This window comes from Mesocricetus auratus, unplaced genomic scaffold, assembly GCF_017639785.1.
Source record: "Mesocricetus auratus isolate SY011 unplaced genomic scaffold, BCM_Maur_2.0 Super-Scaffold_100009, whole genome shotgun sequence".
Classification (NCBI taxonomy): domain Eukaryota; kingdom Metazoa; phylum Chordata; class Mammalia; order Rodentia; family Cricetidae; genus Mesocricetus; species Mesocricetus auratus.
Window position 1 is genome coordinate 26,438,361 of NW_024429193.1, and position 17,083 is coordinate 26,455,443.

A 17,083-nucleotide genomic window follows, 5' to 3' on the forward strand; every position below is an offset into this window, starting at 1 on the left:
CACAGTGGGGTTTTTCCTCCGCCCCCAATTCAAGAGTGACAAAGAGTGAAAACGTTTCTCTCTCTCTCTCACACACACACACACACACCACCCCACGCTCCCCTTCCCTCTCCCCCAGCCGGCGCTCTTGCTCTTTCTGGGACTGTCCTTCCTGTCCCCCACCTTTCCTGCCCTCCCACCCCTCCTTCACCCTGCAACCTAAAACTTGGGGTTCACCTCCCGAGCAACATGCGGGGGGGGCGCTCTTCGTGGCTGATCACTGCTCGGGGAGTGATTGGGGGTTTTGAAACGGGCGAAAATGAGAAGTTGTCCCCATTTGTGATGACTGCTACCAACACCATTTCTTAGTTCTCCCACCCAGCTCCAGCCTCCAACTAGGAGCACTGGAAAAAGCCCTGTTGAACATCTGTAAGTTTTGTGTGCGGCCATTGGATTTTAGTCCGTGCGTCTTGGTTGATATGCTGTGTGAGGCTGACCCGCTGTAGGTGTATCGTGGGGGTGCACCCTGGACGGAGGGAGCTGTGAAATCCCGGACGAGAAAGATGAGGATAAGGGACCATTCTTTGCCCCTTTGAGGTGTTTGGATCTTTTAAGTTTCCTCATCCCCCACCCAATCCCACACACATAGTACACATTTATCTATCCAAGGAGTGGGAGGAAGGGGATAATATCCTTGCATGTACAACTTCTCCACTTGGTGCGGCACCTTTACGATGCCAAAGCGTCCCTTTTGCAAAGAGGAAATTCCAGGCAGGAATAAAAAGCAAACGGGTGAGTGGCAAAATGGGCCGGAAGATTCTGGCGCTGTCTCCTGAGCGGCTCCCTCCCTCCCAGTCCTTGGTAAGCCTTTTGGGTCAGCCCTTGAGGCTCGGAGTTCAGCCCTTTTCTAAGAAGCCACAGGGCAGACCAGAGAGCCAGTGAGCGACCAGGACGCGCCGACTGGCTTGCAGCACTTGGGGGCGCCAGCGGCAGCGGTCAGCCAGGCGCACAAACACTGTTTTGCCGGCGAGCTCTGGGTTTGGAGAAGTTTGGTTGCCCAGGGCGACCAAGCAAAGGTTGTTACATGTTTCCTTAGCTGGAGCTCCATCGTGCAATCACTAACATTGTCCTTGAGCCACAACTTGAAATCAGACAGGGGTGGCCTGCTGTGAGGAGCGGATTCCAGCAGCACACTAGAATTTTTGGAATCAATTCTCCTCTTTCACACCTGATTCTGGCATATACCAGCCTGACCAGGAGCTAAACTTAACAGATGGCTAAGGGGAAGATTAGTGACTCCTGTATTTTCCACCAAACACGCTAAGACTTGCTGTGCACATTCCGAGCTGGGCCGTCCTGCGCAGTCAGCTGTGCACTTGGCTTTCCTAACCTGTGAGTCAGCCTGTCCTGAGACTTTTCATCAACACAAGGTGGTAGCCTTGGTTTTTGTTTTTAAAATACACAATCAAACAGGAAATAAAACCTGTTTTATCTTTGGATACCTTATTGCCTTGAGGTAAATTTTATTTCTTTATTTGTTTGGGACATGGTCTGGTTATAGTACTCGAGCTTACTCAACCTAGTAACCCTGTAAGCGTTTCGTCGGGATGGGTCAGGACAGGATGGAACAGGAGTGAGTGGGTCAGGTATTCTGGCACTCGGGAGTCACAGAATACCCAGTGTTACACAGCTCAGGTGGAAAGGTATCCTGGAGCTCGGGAGCCAAGGATACTGAGTGTTACACAGCTCAGGTAGAAAGGTATCCTGGAGCTCGGGAGCCAAGGACCACCACGGGTTGCAGTAAGCTTGGCAGCTTACAGCCTTGCCTCAGAGAAAGGCTTCTCCGGTGTGTCAGCTCCGCTCCGGCACGGCAGGACAGGGTCTTCCAGCTGGGGATGTTCGCCTAGTGTAGCAGTTTTGCTCCGCAGGAGGTTTCTCGGGCGAAGTTGCTACAGTTCAGCTCTGCTCCTGGAGAGCCGAGCGGAGAGCAGGGAGCCGGGCGGGAGCAGAGTGTAACAACTCCGCTCTGCCAAGGAAGGTTTCCCGGGCAAGTGTTACAGCGCTGCTCGCTCTGCTCTGCTCTGCTCTGCCCAGGGTCGCCTCTGCTCGCTCTGCTCTGCTCTGCCCAGGGTCGCCTTTGCTCTGTCGCAGCCGCAAAAGAAGATCTTCACCCCGAAGCTCATCCAAAGGTGTTTATTGGAAGACAGCTGGACCAGCCAAGCTGAACATACACAGGGTTTATATAGGGGTTCCTGGGGTTGGGGAAGTTTTTCCAGGGTAGGGATTGGTCCGATTTCAGTGCTGAGCTCAGATTGGCTAGAGCTCTGCTCCGGGATTGGTTACTTTTTACACAGGATTAGGGTCAGATTTGGCTCTGGTTTCAGGGCCAAAGTGTGTTTCTTTCTCTGGTCCTTTTTAGCCTTTTGGCTCCAATTTTAGGGCCAGGGTACATTTCTTTCACTGACTCTGATTCCAGGGACAAAGTGTGTTCCTTTGGCACTGGTTTTAGGGTCAGGGTACATTTCTTTGGTTCTGGTTGCAGGGCCAAAGTGTGTTTCTTTGGCTCTGCTCAGGGTGTGTTTCTTTGACTGGTCCCTTTTCCCTACATTCCCCCCTTTTTTGTTTAATAAAACTGGGGTTTGGAAAAGGGGCGGTGTTATCATTAGACTACTTCCTGCTGAATGGGGGCGTCGAGGTTCATGGGGCAATCTTCATCTTTGTCCAGATGTGTCCAGGTGTTGTAGCTTTCTGGTTCCTTAGCTAGGGGCTGATAACCCTGTAATAACAACTGGTTGAAAGTTTGGTTAGAAATTTTTTCAACTTGTTGTTGAGGGAATCTAGACAAAAAATTTATAAGACAGGGTGCCACTAGTAGAATTAAGAAAACAGAGAGAAGAGGAGTTAGAAAAGGTAGCATCCAGTTCCATATTGGATTATTAGTGATCCACTGGCCAGAGCTATCAAGTTGTTCTTTATATTTTTGAAGGTCTGTTTGAAGTTGTTGAATTTTATCCTTTACTATTCCTGACTGGTTAACATAAAAGCAACATTCTTCCCCGAGAAAGAGGCAAAGTCCACCTCTTTCTGCTGTTAGTAAATCTAGTCCTCTCCGATTTTGTAGTACTACAGCAGATAGGGAGTCTATCTGACCCTGAAGGGTGAGGATGGTTTGAGCTACCTGTTGGAAATCCTGGATGAATTGTGAGGAAAGCCTATGGTACATCGTTAGGGAAATGGTTAATCCTGCTGTTCCTGTGGCCACACCTGCAGTTATGCCCAGAGCTGCCAGGAGGGGTATGATCTGAATTGCTCGCTTGTCATGTCGTCCTGCTATAAACTTAGTGATGGGAATTGGTAGGGGCTCTTCACCAGGTATCACTCCTAATTTAGGGAAGAGGAACACCAGGGTACATGTCCCAGACCAACTGGCAGGCAGGCAGTGGTATACCTGTGTGCCACAGAGAATCGACGCATTGTGAATATTTGGACATAGGGGCTGTGTGGTAGTATTAAGCGTTATGGTATTGTTGCAGTCTTTAGAATCTAGAATGCCCACAAGGTGTGTTCCTGCTGAGCTAAAGCAGTCTGAGATACCGAAGAGAGAGATGTGGGAGAGATAAGGGGTGGTAGTAATGTTTGGCTCAGAGCAGTTTAGAAGTGGCAAAGTGGGAAAATCTGTTAAGACAATGGGTGAGGCCACAAAGGGTGGTTGTGAGTTTGACCCAGGAGGGACACACAACCAGCATTCTTCAAAGCGGTTAGGCAAGACATTATTTAATAGCTTGTATGTAGAGATTAAGGTTTGAAATAAGAGATGGTATGACAGGTTTAGGAAGGAGCTGCCATCCGTATACCATGTATAGGTGGCTTGGGGTAGAGCTCCCTCATGTATATGTGTAGGATGAGGTAGTAACTCTTCTAGGGTCTCAATGTAAGAGTGAGATGGGGAGTATTTTGAGACTGGTTGGGGGAGAAGATTTGAAATATTAAGAGGTGGGCATGGCTGAAAGGTAAGTGTTGTATCCTCTACTAATGCTACCTGAAGGGAGAGAACTCTGGAGGGGGTAATGTTTGGAGACCCTTATATGTTAGAAGATGGGACAGGTGGTGAGGAGAGAGGACAGTAGTAGGAGACCCAAAGGTTAACTTCTTTGATTCTCGTATGAGGAGTTCAGCTGCAGCCAGAGCCCGCAGACAAGGTGCCCAACCTTGGATAGTGTGGTCTAATTTTTTTGATAAGTATGCGACTGGTGCAAAGGAAGGTCCCAGTTGGTGACCCAGGACCCCGAGGGCATATCCCTCTTTCTCAGTAACATAGAGAGAGAAGGGACGTGTTAAGTCTGGAAGGTGTAAGGCTGGAGCCTGTAGGAGGGCCTGTTGAAGCTGACGAAATGGCTTGGTAACAGGTGCAAGGAGAGGCTCATGTGATGGGCCAAGGGCTGCCTGATACAGAGGGCGAGCAAGAAGGGAGAAGGAAGGAATCCAAGAACGTAAGAAGCTGGCCATTCCTAGGAAGGATAAGATTTCATCCTTTGTGGTGGGGACTGTAAGTGATTGTATTAGGTTTTTTCTATCTAGGGTAATAGCCTTATGAGTTGGAGTAATAGTTAGTCCTAGGTAAGTTACCTGAGGAATGGACAGCTGGACCTTAGAGGGTGATACCCTATATCCTCGGCTACATAGAAAATTTAACAAAGTAGATGTGTCGGCCTGGCTTATTTCTAGGGATGGACTACAAAGGAGAAGGTCATCTACGTACTGTATCAACTTGGATTTTGGGAGAGACAAAGAGAATAAATCAGAGGCTAGGGCCTGACCGAATAAATGGGGGCTGTCCCGGAACCCTTGAGGTAGGACTGTCCAAGTAAGTTGTGTAGAAATGTGAGTGTCTGGGTCAGTCCAAGTAAAGGCAAAGATATTTTGTGACTGGGGGTCTAGAGGAATAGAAAAGAAGGCATCCTTGAGATCAAGGACAGAGAAATGAGAAGTTTTTGAAGGGATGGTGGAGAGTAGAGTATAAGGATTGGGAACTACAGGATGAAGGGGCACTACTGCTGAGTTAATAAGTCGGAGATCCTGAACCAGGCGGTAGGTTCCATTAGGTTTTTTGACTGCAAGTATGGGGATGTTGAAGGGGGAAGAAGTGGGGCAAAGAAGACTTTTTCTCAGGAGGTCAGAGATGAGAGGTTTGAGTCCCCTGAGACTTTGGAGTGAAAGTGGGTATTGAGACTTAGTTATATATTTGGCAGGGTTTTGTAGTCGGATGATTAGAGGGGTGTGATGTTTGGCTATAGAGGGATTTTGGGTGTCCCATACCTGAGGATATACCTGAGAGGATGGTAAGGGAAGAAGTGTGTTAGACTGTGTGGTTTGTAGGAGGAGGAGAAGGGGAACAGCTGGCAAACCTGAGGCCAAACGGATAGGAGGAGCAAAAGAAATGGAGGCTCCCACTTTGGCTAAAAGGTCCCTTCCCAGCAATGGGATGGGACAGGTTGGTATCACTAGGAAGGAATGAGTAAGGGGGATACCCTTAAAGATACAGTTAAGTGGTGGGGTTTGTTGGGCCTGATAGGGCTGTCCTCCTACTCCGACAATAGAGGAACAAGAAAGAGTGGTTGGTCCCCAAAAATTTGTCAAGACTGAAAAAGTGGCTCCAGTGTCCAGGAGGAAGGAGATAGGCCTCCCTGATACTATGATAACTACCCGAGGCTCCCTGTCGGAGATGGCGGTGGTCAGGCCAAGGGAGCCCGGGCCCCGTCAGTCATCAATGGCCAGGCCAAGGAGGTCAGTTGAAGGGCGATCTGGGATTAATGTCCCCATGCTGTCAGGAACATGGGGGCAATCAATGCCCCAGTGTCCCTCTTGATGGCACCTTGGACATGGTCCTGGTGGTTTACGAGGGTTTGGACAGGCCCGGGCCCAGTGGCCTTCCTGACCGCATTTGAAACAAGGACGTAGGAGCCTTTGTCCTTTGGGAGCCTGGGCTTTCGTTTTGGCTGGCCAAGAGCTTTTAGCCATCATCAGGTATTTTTGTTTTTGGGCCTTTTCATCCCTTCCATGGTACACCTTGAATGCCACATTTAGGGCTTCTGACTGTGGAGTTAAGGGGCCCTTTTCTAGACGTCTGAGTTTGGCCCTAATATCAGGGTAACTTTGGGAAAAAAAGTAGGTCATAAGGAGTTGGTTTCCATCTTGAGTCTCAGGATCCACATTGGTGTATTGTAAGAGGGCCTTTGTAAGACGGTCTAGGAATTGGGATGGGTTTTCATCCTTGTCCTGGATGACCCTTTGGATCCTTTCATAATTTACTGCTTTAAGAGCAGCCTTACGGAGACCAGCCAGGAGACAAGTTAAAAACCGCTTCCTAGCTAGAATGCCCCCTGGGGTATTGTAATCCCAGTCAGGTTCCTGGTCAGGAACTGCCATAGATCCAACTGGGTAGGTATCATCAGTTTGATGGATGTCATCTGCATAGATTCTAGCCTGTTCCCAAACTCGCCTGCGTTCCTCAGGGAGGAGATTGTTGGTAAGAATCATATAAACATCATGGAAGGTAAGGTTATAGGACTGGGTAATATACTGGAATTCTTTAATAAAGGTGGAAGGGTTGGCACTATAGGATCCCAATCTTTTGTCTATTTGGGAGAGTTCAGTCAATGAGAAGGGGACATGAACTTTGACTAAGCCATCCACCCCAGCAACCTCTCGCAAGGGGAGAACTGGAGCTGGTTTAGGTTGGGGAGGTAAAGGGGGTGGTCCCTTAGTGGAGCGGGACCGAGTAGTGGGAGGACTAGGGACTGTTGGTGGTGAGCTGAAGGAGGGTGCCAGTGAATGCTGACTAGGGTGACTTGTCACTGAAGAGGGAGGAAGGGAAATCGGAGGGGCCAGCACAAGAGGGGGAGCTGAGGGTTTTGTTCGACGGGGAGAAGGCTCATTGGCTGGATCAAAAGTAGTAGAGGGATCATCTTGTTCAGACTTCCTAGCCAAAAGAAGTTGAGTGGGAGAGCATGAGGCACAGAGAGAAGGCTTGGAGCGTAGCAGAGAGAAAGCCTGGACATAGAAAATCTCCTTCCATTTCTCCAATCGCTCACAGTAGTTGTAAAGGTCCCGAATAATATTGGGATCGAGGGTGCCATTACGTGGCCATTTGGACTGATTATCTAAATGGTATTTAGGCCAAATTTTATTGCAAAAGCGAATAAGTTTAGAACCCTTTAGTTCAGGTGTCAGGTGTAGAGACTTGAGGTTTTCTAGGAGGCATCCCAAGGGGGAATGGGAGGGTACGGATGACACGGTTCCCATGGATGAGAAGGAAAAGGTCACTGCAGCCTGTAGTCAAGGGCGTCCCCAGGACTCAGGGAGGACCACCGAAAGAGGACCAAGCCGTTCAGAGGGTCGTCACCCAACTCAACGGGGGTCAGGCTTAGCCCGGCTAAGCCAGAAGAGACTCGGCGCCTGGTACCAGGGCTTTTCTAGAGGCCAGAAGGCGTAGACGGAAACCGAGCTCTAAAAGGGTCTCATCCAAAGGAAAGGGTCAGGATTGGAATCGTAGAAGCCGCAAGGGCCTAGAGGAGCTGTGCAACGACAGCCAGCTCCAAGGGAGGAGGTCAGGAAGGGACGCAATGACCCGGTGGGGCCTAAGGAAACTGCAGGATTGCAATTTCAAGGGTGGTAGGCTGGGGTAAGGTGAGGAGGGTCAGCTGTAGCCTTAAGGGCCTTGGCTGGGGTACCTCCGTCTCTACAAGTATCCCTGACTTAGGGAGCTGAAGGGGAGACTTACCCAATCGTTGATGGTGGATGTAGTGTCAAGCGATTGGTGAGCTGGAAGGCGAGTCTGCTGCAGGCCAACTGGAGATGAGAGATAGGGTCCCAGTGCGGCTCAGACCACGAAGGGGAGCACAGGCACCAGGAGAGCCTATCCAAGTCACGGGTAGACTGAAGATGAGGGATAGGATCCCAGTGCGGCTCAGACCATGAAAGGGAGCACAGGCACCAGGAGAGCCTATCCCGGGTTTCGGCACCAAATGTAAGCGTTTCGTCGGGATGGGTCAGGACAGGATGGAACAGGAGTGAGTGGGTCAGGTATTCTGGCACTCGGGAGTCACAGAATACCCAGTGTTACACAGCTCAGGTGGAAAGGTATCCTGGAGCTCGGGAGCCAAGGATACTGAGTGTTACACAGCTCAGGTAGAAAGGTATCCTGGAGCTCGGGAGCCAAGGACCACCACGGGTTGCAGTAAGCTTGGCAGCTTACAGCCTTGCCTCAGAGAAAGGCTTCTCCGGTGTGTCAGCTCCGCTCCGGCACGGCAGGACAGGGTCTTCCAGCTGGGGATGTTCGCCTAGTGTAGCAGTTTTGCTCCGCAGGAGGTTTCTCGGGCGAAGTTGCTACAGTTCAGCTCTGCTCCTGGAGAGCCGAGCGGAGAGCAGGGAGCCGGGCGGGAGCAGAGTGTAACAACTCCGCTCTGCCAAGGAAGGTTTCCCGGGCAAGTGTTACAGCGCTGCTCGCTCTGCTCTGCTCTGCTCTGCCCAGGGTCGCCTCTGCTCGCTCTGCTCTGCTCTGCCCAGGGTCGCCTTTGCTCTGTCGCAGCCGCAAAAGAAGATCTTCACCCCGAAGCTCATCCAAAGGTGTTTATTGGAAGACAGCTGGACCAGCCAAGCTGAACATACACAGGGTTTATATAGGGGTTCCTGGGGTTGGGGAAGTTTTTCCAGGGTAGGGATTGGTCCGATTTCAGTGCTGAGCTCAGATTGGCTAGAGCTCTGCTCCGGGATTGGTTACTTTTTACACAGGATTAGGGTCAGATTTGGCTCTGGTTTCAGGGCCAAAGTGTGTTTCTTTCTCTGGTCCTTTTTAGCCTTTTGGCTCCAATTTTAGGGCCAGGGTACATTTCTTTCACTGACTCTGATTCCAGGGACAAAGTGTGTTCCTTTGGCACTGGTTTTAGGGTCAGGGTACATTTCTTTGGTTCTGGTTGCAGGGCCAAAGTGTGTTTCTTTGGCTCTGCTCAGGGTGTGTTTCTTTGACTGGTCCCTTTTCCCTACAAACCCTCCCCTCCTCCTCCAAAATACTAACATCACAGACAACTGTCATCGCTATGTCAGATCTTCACAGTTAATGACTGGTTCACTTTTTAAAATGCATAAGAATAACCTGGGTGACTCTTGAAGAAATGATGCCGGTAAAACCTGTCGGCCATACATATTTAAGACAGTCAAAGAGTGAATGGTGGTTATCAAGGGCAAGGAGAAAAGAAGATCTGGAGTTGCTATGTCAACAGGCGCAAAGTCATTATACAGAAAGATTAATAAACTCTGGATATTTGCTAAACCATATAGTGTCTATAGCAAACGATAATGAAATGAGCATCTAATGTTGTCTAAAGGGAAGATCTCATGGTAAATGTCCTAACTACAATAAATAACACACATGGATATACAATTTTATGCAGCAAAAGGTGTGTGGGCCTGTGTGAGCCCAAGAATGAATTTTTATATCTTTAAGGAAAAGCCAGGCTTTAATGGAAGACAAGCAGGGAAATAGAAGACTGACCATCTGTATGCTGTGAGTAAGCTCTTACTCTTTACAAATGGAAGACAGGCAGGGAAATGGTCTGTATGCTGTCAGTAAGCTCTTACTTTGTAAATACATTGTATCTTTTTTTTTCTGTTTTGATTTTATTTCTCAACCAGGAAGCATTGCAAAAATGCAGTTAAGTTAGAAATATGTTAATTCAAATATTCTAAAGAATATTTTATTATTTTTTACAACTTTTATTGTTTTTTGGAGTTCCTTTTAACAATATATATATATTTTAATTTTGCATAACAATCTCGGTTCCATCTCCCTCCCATACCCGCTCTCCCCCCCCACAACTTTTATTGGTTATCAGTACATGTGTAAGGAGTGTCCTTGTGTCATGACATCTGTGAAGGTCAGAGGAGACCTTGATGGAGTTAGATCACTTTTTCCAGCTTTGCATGGCCTCCAGGAGTCAAACTCCAGTTGTCCAACTTCACAAAAGGCTCTTTTACTTGCTGAGTCAACCCTAACAAATATAATAAAGCAAAAGAAGAAACAAAGTGTAGTTAAATTGATATATGCAACATATCCTCTTGCATTCATTTCAAAGCAAATAGAATTTGACCCTAGTTGAAGAAAAACATCAAGATAAAAAAGAAAAAGTATGAAGAATCTTTGCCTGTTTTGATCACTTCATACTTTATAACCAATCAGAATTGCATCACACACACACACATACACACACACACACACCTCCTACACACTCTGAGCAGAAAATTAATGTCCATCACAGTGTAGTTACTGAATAAATCCCTCTGATCTGAGGACCATGATAAAGATTCTATATAGAAGCCAACACAAGACAAACTCCAGGAACAAACTTAAAAATACAGTTAAACTCAAGGCTCACATGGTCATACTGGGCATGGTAGCACAAGCACCCTGGAGATAGAGGCAGGAGGTTGTTATGAGTTCAAGGCCAGTCAAGAATATATAGTGAAACTCTTCCAAAAAAAAAATAGAAGTTCACACAAAATTTGCTTTTGCAAATATTCTCCTACATTAAAAAATCAAATATATGGAATAAAACATTTTAACATAAACAACCACATCCTAGACTGAAAGGAAGCAAAACTGATTTTGTTGATGACCCAAATGTAGTTCATACAATAATTTGGCATACACAAACACACATAACTTACTCATACAAAGAGATACAAAGTCAATAACTGAATAAGCATGCCTTGGGTGGTTGTCATAAGTCCACAGGTTTTCTCCTTGCATATTTTCTTAAATAGGAAGAAACACCAGTATATTTCACTTGGGAGGATTGATTTTAGATTTCTAGAAATAACATAATTAGAGAGAAAATGCATAAAAAGGATATCGTGCATAAGCAAAGTCGATCTCTCCCACCCAGAAGAAAGTGGGCATGTAGATACTCTTTGGCTGTACATCCCCTCTCCTCTCTTTTCCTCTAGCTTTGAGCCATTTTGGCTCCATTAAAAAATAAATAACTTTCTAGGCAGTTGTTCAGAAACCAGATTTCCTCCTAATACTTAACCCTAAGACATCATTTGCCCTTTTTATTTTCATTTGCAGTTTTTACTATTCCACTCCATCATCATCATGCTTCCTGGATTAGTACTTCCTGTAAGTGCTCCTGTAGCAGTCTCTATGATATTTCTGCCCTGTGAAAACAAAGGTGAATTGATGGAGTCCATGACCTTGATGAAGCTTACAGCCCACTGTCAAGCCCTTGACATCCACCTCTAGCCCCTGTTGAGCATAGCAGTTCTGAACCCTCTTCTGTTCTTGCTCACTGTTGAATTTTTCAACTCTTTGAATTCAGTATCTCCTGGGTTATCTACAGTTTCCAAGATAGTGAAGCCATGTGATTTTAGAAATAAAGATGATTAAAGACATCCCCTAGAGACTTTCTTTCCCACCATACTTTCACATGTCTTAAGAGCATACATACAGCACACACACACACACACACACACACACACACACACACACACACACACACACACACCCTCTATGGTTGAATTTGAACCCGCAGAAATAGCCACAGTAAACGTTATTAAAAATAATTAGATCTTGGCCACCTTGGGAAGGAAGGCTACAATGCAGCAGACCCACAGGGTTCCAAATGACCTTGCATATACAAAATGGATATGAAAGACCTTTGTGACATATATGAATCTTGGTGGTTGTCAAGATCTAGAAAATATGATTATGAGTTTCCTTACTTGACATGTGATCCTGTTACTCAGTGGTCCTCACCCTTTGGTTCTTTTTGTTTGAGAAAGCTCCCAAGTGGTGATTTGATATCTGTATTTGAAGCTCAACTGGGTTTAGTAACAGAAAATATAGGATGCATTTAATTTCTCTTTGAATGATGATCTTAAATTAGATCTCAGCTTTTCAAACCATAAAAATACAAATTATTAATGCTGAAGTTCAAAGACAACTTGAAATGTGACAGGGTCCAGATAACACCAATTGTTTTGTGGCATTTTATAGATAACTGATTAAGAATATATAATAATGAAAATAATGATGATGAAATAGCTTAACTGCTTACCACAGTTTATACCAGGTTTGTTAAACACCTGACATGCATGATCACTTAATTGCATCCCCTAGTTTATACCTCAAAAACAATGAGTGTGTAAGCCTATGTTAAAACAACACTGAGCAAAGTGTACGGCCCCAATGAAATGCACACAAGGCTGGATTTGGGCCTATGTATATTGGATGGTGCCTTTGTATTCTTTCAGTAAGCCTCAACATGAACTCTTCTGAGAAAAATAAGATTCCTCCCTTGGAAATTGACTGTGACAGCTCCACATGCCTAAGTAGATAAACACAAGCATTGCACTTTGTCTAATGTAGTAAAACTCTTAGAACAAAATGATCATGCACATCAGGAAAAGGCCTCTCCCTTCCAGGATAGTGCATTAGTTAAGACGGCCATAGCACAGTGCTCCTCTTGCTTTGACAGCTTAAACAAAAGAACTTCATTTTGTGGATATTCTAAAAGTGAGCATTTTAAAACCAAGATCAAAGTATTTGGGTTCTTTAGAGGATTTTTCTCTCTGACTTTTAGATTACCACTTTCTCATGGTGTCTTGAAATGGTCATTGTTTGGTCTTTGACCAAAATCTCTTCATATTAGAACACACCAGTTACATAGAATTGCCACTTTCTCATGGTATCTTGAAATGGTCATCCTTTAGTCTTTGACCAAATTTCATCTGGGGACACACCAGTTACATTGGATTACCATTTTTTCATGGTGTCTTGGCATGGTCATCCTTTGGTCTTTTACCAAATTTCTTCATCTGGGGATACACCAATTACATTGGATTGAGTATCCCTTAAAGATTTCATTTTAGTTACATCTTTGACGATCTTGTCTCCAAGTCTGGAGACTGGGGACTGGGTACTTAGGGACTCAACATGCAAATTTCAGGAGAAAAGAATACAACTCAGGATACAACAGATGGGTTTATAAATGTGGTGCTTATTAAAACACGGGATAAAAACTAACATCCACACAAAATGCATATAGCAATCTACCTAGTTCTTATATGTAATGGAAAAGTTTTGTTTCATATCTATTTAAATGTGCTATTTAAATGTCTTCCTATTGCCATTTAACCTCTAGAGAAGTGTTGATGTTAAGTTCTTCAAATTATTTCTGTATGTGACATATGGCTATATTTGAACTCAATCAGCAGGATCTAAATGTGGTTTTAAGATTCCACTGGGGCCTTGAGAAGAAATCAAATAATGAAAGCTATTTTCCAGGAAGATAAGGTCATTTATACATTGTTTAAAGAGTACCTAGCTAATGAAAGATGGAAACAATAAAGCAGCAGCACATGATACAAAAAGAAATCATCATAGATCAAAGAATAAGGAAGCAGCAATCAGAAACTGAGTGGTCTAGCAATCAGCAAGTCATTCTGCTACTAACTTAATTTGTCCATTTATTTAATTTGATTTGTTCAATTTGCTGAGTAAATTAATAGTTGCTTGGAATCACAGCACCTTTAATTAGTTCAAGGCAGCACTAAATATGTGAAAGCCGGGGGAATATCTAATTTCACTGAAACTGTTCCTGAAATCATTTGTTAACATAAGTACACTTGACCATTAAGTCTTTAAATTATCAAGAAATCTGAGGTGAAATAAGTTCAAATTGAGTTTAGGTTTTTGTGCTGTGATCCAGTTTAAAATTCGTAGAATGCTTGTTGGTTGCTACTATTGAAAATATATGTGCAGATTTATAGGTACTAAAGATCAAATAATATCTCTTTTGATATAGCAACTGTTCATAGTACTGCTGAAATTATGTCTGCCTTATTTTCCAACAGCATTTTGTATATTTAGCTAAAAAGAAAATGAAATTCTTAAATCTTCAATTAATGTATTTATTCTTCAGTGTGTTTGTGTGCGTGTGTGTGTGTATGTATAAAATCATAGACCATAATAGAATTAGTAAACTTTTTTAGTTTTGGTGCTTAAAAACAGGATTTCACTGTGTTGTCCTTGGTAACCTGAAACTCACTCTATACACCATGTTGACCGAAGACTCACGGTGATCCTCCTGCCTCTGACTCCCAAGTGCCAAGACTACAGGTGTTAGCTGTCTTGCTCTGTTTGCCAACTCTGTTTTTTGTTATGACCTTGAAAACAGTTTTTCTCCTCCATTTAACACTGAAGTTAGCCAGTACTGTAGCTAGACATGTGCACACTAGAACAAATTTTAACATCACAGGGCAAGGTGGCTCAGGAACCTTCTAAGTGCTACTTTCAAATTCATGGAATTACATGAACTTTCCTGCCAATATATTGGTAATACTTCATGGGTTAATTTATTTAACACTCCCATAGCTATTAAAGTTAAATAACAGCTCAAACTCTCATTTCCTTTACCAAAATGTAGACAAATTCCAATACTCATAAATACATTAATATTAATACATTAAGACTTTTACTAGGAAATGTCTTCCTGAGTATAGTAGGATTTTATTTTAGTAGACATTTAATGCTAAAATAATGTGAAACAAGATCAGTCTATATCATGTCCCTAAGTAAGTCTATGTAACTTGGGGATGGAAATTACAACACACTATGATACTATTCCTGGTAGCCAAACAGTCCATGGCAACTGTAATAATGAGGTTAAAAATTGTCAGTCCTTTATAATAGTGTGAAATGCTGTGAGAACCCCAGCTTCATGCGCCAATGCTCTCCCATGAAGATAAGTAAGATGAACAATGAAGCACTATTACCAAGTCATTTTTCTGTAGAAAAGTATTTAAAAGGTCATTCCTATATCACAGTTATCAAAGAGCAAATGAATAAATTCAGCTTTTTTCTCCAATATAGAAGGTTAAAATGTTTCTCAAATGATTGATTGGTAGTCTTAAGCTCAGGAGGCTTTACATACAGGAAACTAACTGTCTCTGATGGCAAGATGAAGGGAACACGTTGGGGAGGGGCCTGCAAACCCAACAGGCCAAGAACAACACAGACAGAGACGGAAAAGCTGAAGTGAAAGGGAGATCACGAAAGCACAAGACCTTTTAAAATTCCTTCACAAATACTATGAAATGTTAATACCAAGAGCAATAACACAGGAAATGTACTTCTGGTAAAACTTCTCTTAATTAGCTAAGAAAATGTGTTTCAAAAATGAGCAACCAAAAATAATTGTGGCTCAATCTTGTACAAATCTGATTTAAGGAACACCAGGATAATGACTAAAAGAAGTCACCATAGGAAGGTCAAAGTGCAATGCTAGAGAAGCACACAAAACAGTAACCTCATGATTTCAAAATACTCCAAAAGAAATGAGGAAAAATATTAAAACCATGAGCAAGCATCATAAACCAATTGGCCAAAGACTTTTGCTGGTATGCTTAAGAAAAGCTGAAATTGGAAAACAGCAGAATGAAGGAATTATCACAGAATTAACATTCAACTCTAAAAAACAGGCATCATGTAAAGCTGTAAAGGAAATAAAGAATGGAAAGCAGGACAAGAAAAATGCAAAATGAGTGAGAGAAGGACATAGAATTTATGCAAAATAATAAACGCAGAGGATAGAAAGAGAAGATATAATGTGTTTGCCTTTTAAAAGCCCAAGCAATAAAGCAAATGAAATACTAAAAGCAATAATTTATTAGATTTTTCTAGAACAACAGAATCATAATAAGTTGAACTACAGACCATAAAATGTTCACAAGAACAAATCTTCCAAGATGAGTATCATAGTGTTTCCCTGTTAGAGCACTGAACTTGAAAAAAGAAAATTTCTTGATTAATAAAGTCCCACTTCTCTGAGCTCTCCTTTGTTCTTGTGAATGAGAATCAAGATTTCTGTTTGTCATGCTATGAGAATACCATGTATTTGTTGTAAAATACCAGGGTGTGACTTGCTTTGGCCCTGATAGAAAAACCGATGGAAACTCACTGGGTTGGGAGGACTTTCAACCTACTGAACAGGGAAGGAAGCCACAAGATAATACAACAGGCACAAAGAGATGTGAAGACATTGTAAAATGCATGGTGTGAAAACCCATGGTTGATACATGGGCAAGTGGGTAAGCAGGCAAAGAGACAGTGATGGAGTATGCAATAAGCAGTTGTCACATCCAGCTCGATCCAAGTTATGTGCTTCAGAAAAGCCCAATGCCTAAACACACAGCCTGGCTGTATTGTGCTTATATGTGTGTGCCCAGTGCAGACACTAGAGTGAATGTCAAACCTTTGGGCTGAGGAGATGGCTCAGTCAGAAGGCAAAGTGCTTGCAGCTAAAATATGAGGACCTGAAATCCCATCCCTAGCACACAGCTGAGAAGCTGGGCGTGGCAGTAGCTGTCTGCATAGGCAGTAAGGTGGGAGTCAGAGAACCTAGGTTGGTAAAGCATACATTTAAACCTTTTATTATACACAATTCAGTATTTCTTTAATTTCTGCGACTTGTTTCTACTTCTTTTCTATTTCTTTGATGTTAGAATACTCAACTATTACTTGAGCACTGAAATATTTTCAGTTATTAATATCTGGAAAACACTGACTAATAATTCAATGCATGGAGGTGCAAAAGATTGGCTTTTTAACAATTAAGCAAAAGACCCTAGATATCTATCAATTAAAAGTTCCTTTCCATTTTCAATTGACTCCTCAAATAAGAAATGGCGTAAGACCCACTTTGGAGCATAACATTTCATTTCCTATTGCGGTTTTGCTTTCTCGTACTGAGCCTAGGCTATCGGGACGTGAATTCTGTTCGCTCGGCTCTGACATGTGTTTCTGGGAACAGAAGCTATATATTGTGCCACTTAGGTGTAGAGATGGGGCTGTGAATAAAATTTTACAGCAGAAAATCCAAAATAAGGGGCAAGAAAAGGAACTCTGATTTTCTGCCCTTACAATAGTGTTTCCAGTATACCTCAACGCCACGCACAGAACTTGGCATTGATAAATATTTACATGGCAAGTGATCAGACACATCCTTTTCATTACAGAGACAAGCAGATGCACCAGCACTCCAAGCTGATC